The 14,029-nt window shown below is 39.1% G+C and overlaps 1 pseudogene; it reads right to left on the reverse strand.

Moving 5' to 3' along the window:
* Window positions 1-8,127: 8,127 nt before the first annotated feature.
* On the reverse strand, window positions 8,128-13,592 carry LOC113925480 (annotated as a pseudogene).
* Window positions 13,593-14,029: the final 437 nt, after the last annotated feature.

The raw sequence follows: 14,029 nt of genomic DNA on the forward strand, positions 1-14,029 counted from the left end.
TACTGAGGTACAATTCACATACTATACAATTCACCCATTTAAAGTGTACAACTCAATGGCTTTTAATATATTCAGAGTTATGCAACCATCATCATAATGTAGATAATTCTAGAATATTTTCTTCACCCCAGAGAGAAACCCCATACCCATTAGCAGCCACTACTCATTTCCCCGAACCTACAGCCCAGCCCTAGGCAACCACTAGTCTACTTTTGTCTCTATTGATTTCCCTTTTCTGAATATTACTATACATGGAATCAAACAATATGCTGTGTAGCTTTTTTCTGACTTTCTTTTTTCACTTAGCTTAATGTGTACAAGGTTCATCTCTGTTGTAGCATGTATCACTACTTCAGTTTTTTTTTTTACAGCTGAATAGTATTCCATTGCAGGGATGTACCACATTTTAATTACCCGTTTGTCAATCGATGGACATTTGGATTGTTTCCACTCTTTGGCAGTTATCAATAATGCTCCTTACAGACATTCAATTATTTTCCTTTTACAGTTGCAAAGATGGAAGCCTTCTAAGCTGAAATGACAGCTCAAAGGCCACAGTGGAAGGAGTCTGCTCTATCTCCCTGTTTCTGTAGCTGGAGCAGAAAGAAGATAGAGAAAAGTTGGAGAGGTGGCTGGGCAGCCCATAGAGACTGATGGCCAAGGAGGTGGTGGCAACCGGGAATATACTTAGGAAAAGAAATATACTACCGGCACATTCATATTTATCAATGCACATTTTGTGATATATTTTAATTGTGAAGAATTCCTATTAATACATTTTTATAACCCTCAGTCCTTTGTCTCTGCTCAGATAATAAATATGCCATTCTCAAATCCATTCTTTCCTTCTGCTACTGCCCTAGTTTACTCCTACATCTTTTCCCACCTGAACCACCTCACTCCCGCTAAACGGATCTTTCTTATCTCCAATCTGATCACATCACTCCTTGCCTAATGTCCTTCAGGGGGCCCCTACCCCCTTCAGATTAAAGCCCAACTCACCACTGTTTTCTTCACCTCTTACTCTCAGGTGTAAGAGCTGCTCTTGGAAACTATGGGTAAAAATTAAGTTGGTTTATTATTTACTCCTCAGCAACAGCAATTACAGAAGAGTCATCTGTAAAGTCAATATAAAACCTTCTGAATAAATTTATATATCAAATTTCAACACAAAATTAAAGGAAATTTAAAATTGTAATTGAAATAACTGGGAACTCAGAGTCATCATGAAATTATCAGGATTTTTTAAATTAATCATATGGGGTGCCTGGTTGGCGCAGTGGGTTGAGTATTCCACTCTTGGTTTCGGCTCAGGTCAGGATCTCAGGGTCATGGGATTGAGTCCCACACAGAGCATGGAGTCTGCTTGAGATTCTTTCCCCTTCCTTCTCCCTCCCCCTCTGCTCCTCCCCACCACTCGCTGCTGGTGCTCTCTCTCTCTCTCTCTCTCTCTCTCAAATAAATAAATAAATGAAAAAAAAGAAAATTAATTTTAACAATCAGGAACTCAAAATAACTATGATGTAATAATCAGTTTTAAAACTAGTAATTCGGGGGTACCTGGATGGCTCAGTCTGTAAGTGTCTGCCTTCAGCTCGGGTCATGATCCCAGGGTCCTGGGATCGAGCCCCACATCGGGATCCTTGCTCTCTAGGAGACTGCTTCTCCCTCTCCTCCCAGCTCGTGCTCTTTCTCTCTCTCTCAAATAAATAAATAAAATCTTTAAAAAACAAATAAATAAAAAATAAAACTAGTAATTTATTGGGGCGCCTGGGTGGCACAATTGGTTAGGCACCAACTCTTGGTTTCGGCTCAGGTCATGATCTCATGGTTGTGGGATGGAGAACCCCGTGGGGTTTGTATTCAGCTTGGAATCTTTGTAGAATTTATTGATTCCTTTGATGTTTTCGAGGGCATTATTTACATTGAGCTTAGTCATATATCATTTTGACTATACTATTATTTTTACTTAAAATATTATGTCAAGTTCATTCTAAGAAAACAAATTTAAAGTGGAGACTTTCAATTTATGCCTATAGCTCAAGTTATAGAATCTACATCTTTATTAATGACATCAATAAATTCTACAAAAGGATTGCATATTAGCTGTAATTGAGTTTTTAATGACCTGGTGGTGTCATCTCAATTTTTCCATAATGTATTGACAATAGTTTCAAATCTGTCTTTAGTAAATGTGTTTTTGGTACATTTCAATATGTTGTTGAAACCAAAAAAGTAATTGTAAAATTAGTGGATGATATAAAAAAAAAATTCAGTGTGTAAAGGACATTCTTCTGTTGCTTCATTCATTACCAAGTTTAAAGAGCAAATGGAACAAGGACCATAATGCCCTAGACTGTTTTTGAGGGTATGTTTATTTTTATGTCAAATAGTTTTGAGGAATCTGTCTACTGGACAGATTCCTCAAAACTATTCAAGATAGAAATATTGGCACTTTTAAATCCATGAATCTAACAATAATTTTAAACTAGTTCACATGATTTACATCTAGTACATCAACTGAAAAATAGTTGGGTAATAGCATGTCTTACTTTGTTCAAAGTGATTTTGTGAATCACAGTTGCTATCACTTAAATTATTTTTGTATTTTACTCTCTATATATTGTGTTGTATTCATGTCAGTGTTGGTATTCTGCATAAATATATACCATAATGTTATTAATGTTTGCTATGGCTTGTGTGAAATGAAAAAAATTCTCATTATCTTACTCCAACATCTATTGGATGATCCTCTGAATGTTAAACATGGCCTTGCCAAGAACGGCATCATCTGTTATGCACTTGACACGATCATTCCAGTATAACCTGTTTTGCAGCAAAGTTAGACTTACATCAGTTTTGAATACTTTACAATGTTTATCTCACTTCATGTTTACCAAGGATAAATATAAAATCTAACAACCTTTATGTCTATTCTTTTTTTTCAATCCTATTTATTTGTTTGGGAGAGAGAGAGAGAGAGAGCACGAGTGGGGGGGAGGGATGGAGCAAAGGGCAAGGAGTAGCAGACTCCCCACGGAGCAGGGAGCCCCTATGGGGGTTGCGATCCCAGGACCCCACAATCATGAGCCAGCTGAAGGCAGACGCTTGACCGACTGAGCCACCCAGGTGTCCCTATGTCTATTCTTTTTCTTCAGTTGCTTTTCCCCCCATTCCCAAAGAGGTTACGATACAGACAAAATACACAAACCTCTAAGATAAAGTAAAAAGGATCAGTTTTTCTCCTGCTTGGCTCCCTACCACCACCATTAAGAAAAACTTATCTACAATAAATTTCTGAAAAATCCCAATCTGAACCATCCTTTGAAAAGTTAAAATTTTTCACTTGAGGTGTATAATTTTCAACAAGGGTTTACCATTGTTTAACATTCAAATTACTTGACCATTACCTAGAAAGATTTAATAATCTCTGTGAATAAGAAATATAAATTTGGTCTCTGCCCCTGGTTCCTGGCACAGAGCTCCTTCAAAAATGATTATAATTGCTGGAGAGATAGGGGCTCTAGGAGCATCTTTTGTTCTAATATTGGCCTTTGACCTCAGTTCCTGACACAGAACTCCTAAGTCCCTCAGAATTTCCTGGATGATAGGGGTGTCTTCTGTACTGATGAGGCGATTCTTGGCGGGCTCCTGGAGAACTTCCGGGTGGGGGCTTGTCCCTGAGGAAACACCAAGCCCTGATTAGAAGTGTGGATCTTTCCACCCCACCCCCATCCATGGAATGGGAGAGGGGCTGGAGAGAGTTAATAACTGAAGACATCATAAAAATCCCTAAACTATGGAATTCGGAGAACTTCTAGGTTGGTGAACACATACACATGCCAGGAGGGTGGTGCATCCCAATTCCATGGGGACGAAAGCGCCTGTGCTGGGGACCTTTCCAGACCTCAGCTTACATACACCTTCACCTGGCTATTCTTCTGTATCCGTGATTATGTCATTTGTAATAAACCGGTAAATGTGTTTCCCTGAGTTCTCTGAGCCGTTTAGCAAATTATCAACCCTGAAGAGAATGTTGTGGGAACTCCCAATGTATAGATTTCTAGTCGGTTGGTCAGAAGTATGAGTGACAACCTGGGGTTGCAACTGGCATCTGAAATGGGTGCAGTCTTGCGGGGCTGAGCCCATGAACAATGAACACATGAATAAATATGTTTCTTAGAATTGAGGAAATGCAATAATTGTCTTTCAGTGTCTTTTCTAGTGGCTTTAGGTTTTTCCTTTTCTGATATGTGTGTATATTTGAAAAAATTCTGACATTATGGAAATGTTTTAACTTAGAATGTGTAGCATTTTAATATAATATATAAACAATATACCAGTGAAATTTTAATAACAATTAATTTTTGTATTGAAGAAATGTTCATAAAAACAAGAAAAACAATTTTTACAATTGTTAATCTTTCCTCTATATCCTTATAAGTTACTTATTTATAGTAATATATCTGTGTAATGAGCTTATTAATTTTTTAAAAAAGAGTTATTTATTTGAGAGAGAGTGCTTAAGTAGGGGAGAAGCAGAGGGAGAGGGAGAGAATCTCAAGCAGACTCCCCGCTGAGCACTGAGCCCATTGCAGGGCTTGATCCCACGACCCTAAAATCATGACCTGAGCTGAAACCGAGTGGCTGCTCAGCTGACTGAGCCACCCAGGCACCCAATACATTTATTTATAAAAATATATTTTTTAAAGATTTTATTCATTTATTTGACAGAGAGAGACACAGCGAGAGAGGGAACACAAGCAGGGGGGAGTGGGAGAGGGAGAAGCAGACTTCCCACCAAGCAGGGAGCCCGATGCGGGGTTCGATCCCAGGACCCCGGGATCATGACCTGAGCCAAAGGCAGACGCTTAACGACTAAGCCACCCAGGCGCCCCTATTTATAAAAATATTTTATCATCATAAATAAGTATTTATATTATAAATATTTATATAATGCAATATGTATTTATGCCATATATTTATAAATACAAATATTTATTTGTTATATATATCTATGTTGTAAATATATTTTAATAATATATTGTTTATGAGATGTGTTTACTTATACATAAATACATTATACATATATATGATATATAATACTTTTATGTAATATATCATATTATTAGAAAGAATAATATACATACTACATATAACGTATATTATATATTTTATAATATAATTTTATATTATGTATGTTTACATTAATAAAGAATTGCACTGTATCATATATATTTACACAAATATATTATCTGCATATATATGATAACAGTATGATAGATATTATTAAAATATTTATATTATAAATACATGATTTTTATTACAGATGCTTTTTTATTCATTAATGATGGTTTGTTATATAATGAAAATATTTGTTGATTTAAATTGGGACTCACCAGTAGCAACTTGGTACAGTAAACAAATAGAAGAATATCTGAACTGCTGCTTAATTGTCAAACTTAGCCAGTGTTCCAGTACCAATAGGAGATTTCACTCTCTCTTTTTAAAATTTTCAAGATATTTAATAATCATTACACCAGCCAGAAAAACAGGTTTTTATTACAAGCACATATTTTAGATATGTTTTAGATATTAAATCAATGAGATTTTTCAGTTATCAAGTTCTTACCTTTTTCATAAAGTGGAACACAAACTATCAGTCAAGTTAGAAACTGACCCTTAATCTCATCTGTTGGAAAATTATAATACACTGATTTTGTTAGAATAAGATACATCCGTGCTGTCTGTTAGACAATTATCACTATAATTACACAACTCATCCAAAGTAACGAAGATATCTATATTAGTTATCTATTGCTGCCTAACAAATTACCTGAAAACTTAGTGACCTTAGACAGCAATATACATTTATCATCTCACACAGTTTCTGCAGACCAGGAAATTGAAAGCATCTTGGCTGGCTCGTTCTGGCTGGAGGTATCTCCTGGGATTGCAGTCAAGATGTCAGCCAAGGCTACAGGGACCTGGAGCCTTCACTGAAGCTGGAAAATCTGCTTCCAACATGACGTCCTCACATGCTATTGGCAGGAGGCTACAGTTCCTCACTCAGGAGCCCTCTCCTTAGGTCTGTTTGAACATCCTAAGATCCTGACATCTAGCTTCTTCCAAAGCAAGTGATTTGAGGAAGAAGATGGATGCCTCGGTGTGTTTTCAGACCCATTCTCTGAAGTCACGCATCATCATTTTCACAATATCCTATCGGTTACAGTCGGCCTCACTCAGTGTAGAGGAGACTACACATGGAACTGGTACTAGCAGGCTGGGATTATTGGAGGCCATCGTAGAAGCTAGTTACCACAATATCTATGATGTAAACAGCACTCATTTAGATGTAGGACCTTTGTGTAGTGCACAACTTGAACAACCATGCATGGCAGCCTTAAGCAGTCACACTGAACAATACACAGTGGTTTTAGAGAAGACATTTTCTATCTCTCTGAGCAATAAACTGGTTTGATAAGATTTCTTCCTGACTTTTGAAGTTTTTCTTCTTAACTTTTGTGTTTTTTATCTAACTTGTATTTTTTTCCCTATATTATCCTATCCTAATATGTTCTTTTTCTGATTCTGTATCTTATAGTAGATGGACTTCATAAATATATTTATTTCCTTTTGGTTCTAATATATCTTGTTTCTTCTTTATTCTTCTTTTTAAGTCCTCCATTTTCCCTTTTTGACTGTCTACTTCATTCAAACAGATAGTTTTCCTCCTCATTTTCTTTAATAATGAATAATTTTAAAGTTACCCTTAAGTTAAGTGTTCTAAAACCACTGATTCTCTACAAACTGCTTTTCTGATTAGGATAACATCCAGGCCACGTCTCTTCATCAGATGATGTCTACCTTCTGGTTTACACCTGTTGAACTGAAGTAATTTTAAAAAGCTTTCTTTCTGTACCTCATAAGCATCCTGATGTAGACCATAAATTATATGGCATAATTCTGACAGGGAATAATAATGATAGGGAATTTCTCTGTCTTGTAGGCAATCTGATAGATCACATAAGAGTACAAATCCATGACAGAAAAAAAGATTTTTCAGTTCTACAAATGGCTCTGGATAACAAATACTACATGTATTCCCCTGGCCCATGGATTTTGAGATCTTTAATGACAGAGTTAATAAACGCAAAAGTGAGACTGCCACACAAGTCAAGTAGTATTCCTAGACAAGGCAGTTAGTTTTATGGGTATTGAAAATAACTGACAACTCTCCTAGAAGGTGGCTGCATTCAGGTGAAATGTGAAAACCAAGGTTGCTTATCTGTTCGTGCAGGATGAAAGAATGGGTACTCTTCACGGTCCCTACTTAGTCTCTTTCCTTGCCTTCCATTTAATGTAATAGTTCAAACTTAAGAAGCAGGAAAAGAATTTATGGAACTCTGATTTAAAAGTACTCTTTAAATATTATTTGAGCCACGCATATTTAGCAGCAGGAGGTGGGCTTATTCCATTGCTGGAGGAACAACAGTTTAAAACAAGTCAAAAACACTCTTCTAACTGTGGCTTGCATGTTTTTTAAAATTTATAACCTACTTCTTAAGATTTTAGTCATCAGTGTGGTTGGTTCATCATACCAATAACTCTTTGATTTGGATAAAAGACTCAGAGTCTTTCGTGAGTCTGGTGGTACTAATTCCGAGAAACTGTCAGATGGAGAAGACCTGGGTGGAAGAGTGCCCAGGGAGTGAAGAGAAAACTAAAGAACGCCTTGTGGTAAAGTACCTGATAAAAGCCAGCTGCTGACAGGCATCCTTCCTTCCTCCCTCCCTTCCTTCCTCCCTTCCTCCTTCCCTCTTCTTTCCTCCTCCTTCCCCTCTTCCTCTTCCTCATTCCGTCCCTCCCCCTTTTTCTCTCTCATTTTCTTTCTTTTCTTTCTCCTTCCCCCTCTTCCCATCTCTCGCCTGCCTGCCATCTTACCATAACTTAATGGAACTGGGAGGTGATTTTTATCTCAAATTTGAACATGTGCAAAGCCATTGCTTCTCACAATTAGTTTTCATGTGATTTAATTATAACCCATCAGATTCTACTTTTTTTTCTGACACTGGTGGAAAGACAGTTTTTATTACGTTTATGTACAGAAAATCCAACAGTGTACACTTAGCCTGGTTTGGTGGCCAGTTCTTTAGCCTTTGCCTTTTCCAGCTTGGCAATGCGAGCCACCGGCTTTGGACCTGGGATGTTGCCTCCCCAGTGAGGGTGGATCTCATCATATCTGTCATTGTTGTTGGTCCTGATAGCTTCCACTTGCTTAGCCAGAGCTCCTTTGTCTTCCAAGCTAACCTGTGTGAGTGCGACAGTGGTGCAAGTCTTCCTGTGGACCCAGCCTGCCTTCCCCTTGATAACGCAGTAGGGAACCCCCATCTTATGACACAGAGCACAGGCAGGAAGACAACCAGCTCAACGGGATCCACGTCAGGTGCAATCATTACCAGCTGAGCCTTCTTGTATTCCACTAAGATGGGGACAGTATTAACCCCTGCTTGAAGGACAGATAGCCTCTTAGTGGGGACATCTCCTTAGACAGCAGCTTTCTTCTCTGCCCTTGCCAACAGTCTCTGTTCTTCTCTTGCTTTGTCTCTAATCTGTATTTGTGGGCCAGCTTAAGCCGTTGAGTAGCTATTTGGTGGTCCAAGGCCTGAGTGAACTGGTTAATGGCGGGAGGTTCTTCCAGGTGCTTATATAGAATTGCCCTTTGCCACTGCAGCTGGATGTAGTAGGGCCATTTAACAAAGCAGAGAGCGATCCCTTTCAGGCTGGATGTCTCGTCCAAATGTCAAAATTCTTGGGCCTTTTCTTAGTCAGGGGATGTAACACCTCCTTGGCCTCTTATCTCTTCAAGATGGCAGGGACTCAGCACACCTTCTTCCCTAGGCTTCTTTCCTTCAGGCATCTTGGAAGGTTGGAGGAGAACAGACTCCTTTTTTAAACATTGGTGAAAGGCTGACAGTCATCAAAACACTGTTCCTTGACCTCTGAACTCTGGGTTGTGACCTCTGAATTTCAGGTTACCTGTAAGCACATTTCCAAACATTCCAAAGTACTTGCTTTTCTCCCCTCCACCCCTCTACTTTTAGTACAATTTCCATTATTTTCTTCTTCAATACTTTTATAATCCTAAAATAAGATTCCTGTTCTCATACTTCCTATTTTCTGCTTTTTGGCTATCAATTATGTTCCTAGTTATGTATACAACAGATTCTTAAATTCAGCTTTATGTGCTTTTATGTGTTTTCACGTGATAAGAGTTTAAAAATTAGTAACTTTATAAATTCCAACTTATTTACTTCTTAGTTTTCTCCTGAAGTTGTGCAAAATTAAAAATTAGAACACTTTCTTTTTGTGAAAATTGTGTATCCCAGGTAGCTGTCCTAACTTGGGCTCAAATAAAACTCATTTTGTGTCAACATTTCCTGGTGTAGTAGCCAGGATATCAGAGCAAGTCTTCTGAGATCACCCGGGGGTCCTCTGGAGCTCGGTGCTCGGTACCAGCACTGGCCCTTTGTGCCCGTCCGACGTCTCAGCTCCTCACAGCCATACCAGGTGAGTTCTCCTGCTATCTGGACCTCCTCAATTTGAGCTGATGGTCCTGACTTTTATTCGAGCTATTGAGGGTTACCAGTAATGTTCTGAAGGTGGGAATAACCAGAGGGGTAGGAGTTGATGGGTTGGTTGTTTTTTTGTTTTTTTTTTTGGTTTTATTTTTGTAAAGATTTTATTTATTTATTTGACAGAGAGAGACACAGCAAGAGAGGGAACACAAGCAGACTCCCATGGAGCAGGGAGCCGGATGTGGGGCCGGATCCCAGGACCCCAGGATCATGACCTGAGCCGAAGGCAGCTGCCCACCGACTGAGCCACCCAGGGGCCCCGGGTTGGTTGTTTTAATTTGGCATTATACCAATCTTATTAATATAAGGCTTGAGTAAATTTTCTGGCTAGAAATATGAGAGACTAACACACTCAGCTCCAAAGAGCAGGGAAATTTGCTCCTTCCAGCCGAATGCTGCTTCCGGGGGACTGAAAGCCTAGAGGAGGTGTCTGAGGATATTCCTGGAAGAAGTGTAGTGGTCCCACAGGAATTTCCCATCTCATAAGGTAATTAATGATTGGCTCGTCTGGGGATGCACACATAAGGACTGATCATCCAGTGCTCCGAGCCCCTGGATGAAACCTCACTGAGAGAAACCCAAGACACATAAGAGGGTGTATCGAGACCATTTGGAAGTGACTGTCACAAGCAGCACCCTCTGGACCCACCACACTTAATATCCTTAGATTTTATTCAAGTCTTATTCTAAAAATAAAGCTGAAACTGAAAGGAATGGGGAACTGTGCTTCAAAAGCTGGACCACCGCCAGAAAACCAACAACACCCATGGAAAACTATAGCAGGCTATATGTACAATACATAGGGAGCCTATACTTGCAAGTGCTTATTTAAGTGGGAAAATGTCAGGATGACCTGTATCTCAGATGGCCCAAATCAGGTTCTTTTGACATGTCTGTATTAGTTTTCTGGTATGCACAGTGAGAGAAACACAGTGAGAGAAACTTAGTTAAGACTAAGTAACCAGAAACTAGGAACCCATGTGGTTCAGTCGGTGAAGCCGTCAGCTTCTGGGGGGAAAACCAACGATCACAGAGGTGCTCTGGGCTTCATGTGTTTTGTCTGTTGCTGCAGCTTGTGATATCTTTGCATGAAACAGGCCATGCAAAATAACAAATTCATGGATCCATAAATTATAATGCTGTCTTATAATTCGTTTTGTTTTAATAAAAGGGGGCTAGTTGGAAATTGGGTCTTGAATGTCCTCTACACAAATATTAGTGAAACAAAGGCTAAGTTTTGTTTGCATCTTATCTGTGTCCATGTGTCCATGTGTGTTATGAATGTGAGATATTTTCTCTACCTCCATATGTATTGCTAAAGCTGATTTGGAACGGGGCTCTATTTCATTGATTTAAAGGCAAGTGCATGTTAAAATTGGGCATTCTACAACTCAGAAAGACAAAAACTAAACCAAATGTTTTTCAAGTTCACATGCTCTCAGATAAAATTCCCCACGTCCAGATCTTTATGTTACTCCATAATAAAGATGCATCCCAGGAAGAGACCCGGATGATGATCCGAAGAGATAAAGATGAACAAAAATTGTAGACACCTCATCCCCTTCCCAATAGTCAGAATAATGAGGGAGAGGAGGAGGAAGATGGGCAGACACTAGAAATCCTAAATCCACCCCCCTCTCCACGCACAAGCACCAGAATCAATGCCCGACCCACTGCCCGCTCCTCAACCTTTTCCCGAGGGCTGAAAGGCACCCAGAGAAAAAGCCCATTTTGCAAGAGGAAAAGACAGGAGATGGAGATCAAAAAATAGAGAATGTCAGTTCAAAAGTTTAAATCTGCCTCTGGTCTTGCGAGTAGCACCCCTGCTGCCTCTGCTTCCCCCCTCCTCCTGCCCGGGCACCAGCTCCCGGGCTGCTCTGCTCGCGCGGCCGCCCCTGTAACACCCTCAGCACCTGCACGCCCGCACCATCCGCTCCCGCTCCTGCTCCTCCTACCCTCACCAGCAAGGAGCAAAGAGCACTCGAAGCTGTTGGGCCACTTCCTCGTGAGGTTCAAACCGAAGCGTCTCCCAAATCAGCACGCAGGGGCCTAAGCGCTCCCCTGGACTTAAACCGCTCGCTTCCCATTTCCCCACAGGAGCCCCAGGGAAGACCTGACAGTGGGAGACAAACCGGTTGACTTGTTAGTGGACGCGGGCGCAGCGCGTTCGGTATTGAAGCTAATCCAAGGTTGTTGGTCCAATTAAAATAGACATGTCTTTAGAGTTCTGAGCATTAAATATAAAACTTTCGTTCTGCCAAGGTTTACTCAAGCCAAATAAACGTGTGTTATCTCTATTGTAATTTGTGAAGAAAAACATGACTTAAAAGGATGGTTGATTTTTTTGTCTGTCTCATAAAGTTTTCATGAGTAATTGTTAAGAGCCAATAGGTTAAATAACTAAAACGGTTTACAGATAAATTTTAAAATAGCTTTCAAACTCTTTAGCAACCCCAAACTTTGAAGTTTTGCTAAATTAAATGATAAATTGGGTTGAATTCATTGAATATCTAAGTCTTTTCCAAATAAGATAAAATACTGAAACATTAATTACTAAACCGTAAGATTTGTCTATCTTATCTTATTACAGAAAAACTAAAGATATTTGGGTCTGTTAGTAAACTTATTTTATGGTTTCTTAAAAATTGCACTTTTCTAAGAAAATTATGGCATATATTCATAAATTTGCCAATCTAAAGAATTCTGGTGTCATAGTTCACAATTGGTTACTATTTCTTTTCACTGGAGACTAAGGTTTCTGAAAGTTAAAATTCTGCCACATGTAATTAAGGCCGCTGGAAAATGATAAGGAAAGTAAATCTGTATGTAGGAAAGTAGATGTGTGAGAAAGGTATAAGGAATGACAATACATTTTTGCTAAAGGAAAAGAAAGTAATTTTGTCCTGAAATGAGACTATTTAGAGAGGTAAAACTTAGGACCAAGTCTGAATGAAAAGAAAAAAAAAACGTTGCAGAAAGTTTGTGAAGGGAAACCTTTGGAAAAGAACTTTATGCACAGTCAGGACCAACTAAGATTGGAATAAGAGAATTTTAAAAGTACACTGGCATAGGGGCGCCTGGCTGGCTCAGTGGGTGGAGCAGGCCACTCTTGATCTCAGGGTTGAGTTTGAGCCCCACATTGGGTGTGGGTTATTAGATTATTTAAAAATAAAATATTTAAAAAAATAAAAGTGCACAGGTTTGAGATCTGGCTTTTCTCTCTGTTAAAAAGACAAGGTTTTTTTGGATTGTTCATCTGCTCTTGAAATTATAAACAGTATTTTTTTCCCCTGACCTGCCCAGAAAAACAAAATTTCTATATTTGTTTTTATCAGGTCTTTAATTAAGAAAACTAAAACTCCTTAATATTAAATGGGCTAAGTTTTGCTAACAACTATATAGCCTTTTATACAATCTCTTATGGCTATCTTGGTTAAACCGATAATTAAGTCTTAAGTTTCGTAATGATCTGTGATCTTATTTAGGCATGTGCCTTGAAATATATATTGAGAGAGAGAGAATGAGAGAGGGAGGGGGGGAGAGAGGCAGAAGGAGAGGAAGAGAGAGAATCTTAAGCAGGCTCCACGCCCAGCACAGAGCCCAACATGGGGCTCCATCTCACGATCTTGAGATCATGACCTGAGCCAAAATCAAGGGTTGGAAGCTTAACCAATTGAGCCATATATAGGGGTGCCTTTATCTTTATCTTTATGTTTATATTTATATTTACATTTATATTTTAACAGACTTCCTAGAAATTCAAATTCTAAATAAAGTCTTCTTTTTGACTAATTCAGCATATAGGCATGTTACAGCTGAGATTTACAGAAAATGCTCTTCATCCAAAACTTACCTTACCTGAAGAGATAAGGAAATACCAGAGAGGTCATCATTCCGATTCTTCAAGATTGAAAAATGATCATAACTCAGGGGGGAATTGAAACCGTGCCCCATAGGGTTAATGAGATTAAATTAGCAAAAAGTCTAGAGCTTGTTTTTCAGAGAACTATCTCCCCCTAATCAGCTATTGTGTCTTTTCAGACCCCACTAACAGTCTCTTTAGCTGTCTCTGCAGAAGCTTGGACTCAAGGTCAACTGATATGGTTCCAACCTAGGAACGAGCAAGGCCCTGAATTCCTTTCCAGAGACAAGCCTAAGACCCCATCCAGGTTACACCAGCTTTTGGAGCACGCCCATAACCCCTTCTCCTTGTCCTAAGGTAACCTCCTGATGTCAGGGACTGAATTTTCCCCTGCTCCGGTGTTAAGTCTCCACCCCAAAGTAAACATGGGGATATACCTTACATAGATGTTTGCTCAATGCACATGCTCCATCTTTCCTCATAAATAATCATAAGTTTCCCTATTCCTTTATCAAGGTGTATATAAAGG

This window comes from Zalophus californianus, chromosome 2, assembly GCF_009762305.2.
Source record: "Zalophus californianus isolate mZalCal1 chromosome 2, mZalCal1.pri.v2, whole genome shotgun sequence".
NCBI classification, from domain to species: domain Eukaryota; kingdom Metazoa; phylum Chordata; class Mammalia; order Carnivora; family Otariidae; genus Zalophus; species Zalophus californianus.